Source organism: Triticum dicoccoides, chromosome 5B (assembly GCF_002162155.2).
Source record: "Triticum dicoccoides isolate Atlit2015 ecotype Zavitan chromosome 5B, WEW_v2.0, whole genome shotgun sequence".
NCBI classification, from domain to species: Eukaryota; Viridiplantae; Streptophyta; class Magnoliopsida; order Poales; family Poaceae; genus Triticum; species Triticum dicoccoides.
The window spans coordinates 383854924-383857109 of NC_041389.1; positions in this window are offsets into that span (position 1 = coordinate 383854924).

The window sequence follows — 2186 nt, forward strand, 5'->3', positions numbered from 1 at the left end:
AGGTTCTTTATCGCAAAATGGGTTGTTTGCCTAAGAAGGCTGCTTTGTACTTCCGCCGCGAGGGCCGCAGTGTGCTCCTTCGTATAGAGCGAGCACTATGTGTTTCCATAAACTATTATAACCCCGCGAGGTCCTGGCATTTTAAGCTTGAGGTATGCATAATGTGGTACTGCATTGAATCTGGCAAATGCGGTTCGTCCGAGCAGTGCGTGATAGCCACTGCGGAAGGGGACGATGTCGAAGATTAAATCCTCGCTTTCGAAATTGTTCGGAGATCCGGAGACCACTTCCAGTGTGATTGAGCCCGTGCAACAGGCCTCCACACCGGGTATGACACCTTTGAAGGTGGTTTTTGTGGGTTTGATCCTCGAGAGGTCGATGCCCATTTTGCGCACTGTATCCTGATAGAGCAGGTTCAGGCTGCTTCCACCGTCCATGAGGACTCGTGTAAGATGGAATCCGTCGATGATGGGGTCAAGGACCAATGTTGCCGAACCGCCATGACGGATACTGGTAGGATGGTCCCTGCGATCGAAAGTGATCGGACAAGAAGACCATGGGTTGAACTTTGGGGCGACTGGCTCCATCGCATAGACATCCCTTAGTGCACGCTTCTGTTACCTATTGGGAATATGGGTTGCATATATCATATTCACTGTTTTCACCTGGGGAGGGAATTTCTTATGTCCTCTGGTGTTCGCTGGCCGGGGCTCCTCATCGTCATTGCTATGCAACCCCTTTTCCTTGTTTTCGGCATTCAATTTGCCGGCCTGTTTAAACACCCATCATTCTCTGTTGGTGTGGTTGGCTGGTTTATCGGGGGTGCCATGAATTTGACATGAGCGATCAAGTATGTGGTCCAAACTGGACGAGCCCGGATAGTTTCTTTTGAATGTCTTTTTCCGCTGTCTGGATTTAGAGCCTGTGAATCCGGCATTGACTGCCATGTCTTCAGCGTTGTCGCCCTTACTGTGACGCTTGTGTCTATTGCATCGTGGCTTGTCGTTGCTGTCTCTGACGTCTGAATCGCCGGGTTTTTTGGGTGTGATGTTGATATGAGCCAGCCAACTGTCCTCGCCCGTGCAGAGGTGGGTCATGAGTGTCGTGAGGGCTGCCATGGATTTTGGCTTCTCTTGGCCGAGGTGCCGGGCAAGCCATTCATCGCGGATGTTATGCTTGAAGGCTGCTAAGGCTTCGGCATTCGGATAATCGACAATTTGGTTCTTCTTAGTTAGGAACCGAGTCCAGAATTTCCTGCCTGACTCTCCGGGCTATTGGGTTATGTGACTTAAGTCATCAGCTTCCGGTGGTCGCACGTAAGTGCCCTGGAAGTTATCAAGGAATGCGTCTTCCAGATCCTCCCAACTGCCAATGGAGCTTGCTGGCAGGCTATTCAGCCAATGTCGAGCCGGTCTTTTGAGCTTAAGTGGTAGGTACTTTATGGCTTGTAAGTTATCACCGCGGGCCATGTGATTGTGTAAGAGAAAATCTTCAACCCATACTGCGGGGTCTGTTGTGCCATCATATGATTCAATGTTTACGGGTTTGAACCCTTCTGGGAATTCATGATCCATGACTTCATCAGTGAAGCATAGGGGGTGTGCGGCGCCTCTATGCCAGGATACATGCTGACGTAGTTCAAATGAATCTGGTCTATTGTATTCGACCCGACCGGACTTTGGTTTATTGTATACGGCGTGACAATCATCATAACATGTTGTGGCGCGTCCCCCTGATCCGTAGATCGATCTTGATTGTCCTGCTTTGTTTTCCAATACATCTCGCAGGTCCTTCGTGTAGCCCCGGGCCTTAGTATTATCGTTTGATTGGCGACGTGGTGCGGTCTGGACTTCGGCCTGGTGTGCCGCTTTGTCTCGGCCACGGGATGGCTGGTCAGCCGCATCATGCGCTGGTAGTGTGGGCTTTAACGCCTCCTCCTTGAGTTGAGGTAGCAACCTGTGCTTTGGGTAACTTTTGGTAGGGCGCTCGAGTCCGTATTCCTCGGCAGCCAGGACCTCGGTCCATCTATCGGTTAGCAGATCTTGATCAGATTGGAGCTGTTGCTGCTTTTTCTTCAGGCTTTTTGTAGTGGCTATAAGCCGGCGCTTGAAGCGCTCCTGCTCGACGGGATCCTCAGGCACGATGAATTCTTCGTCGCCAAGGCTCACTTCATCTTCAGAGATAGG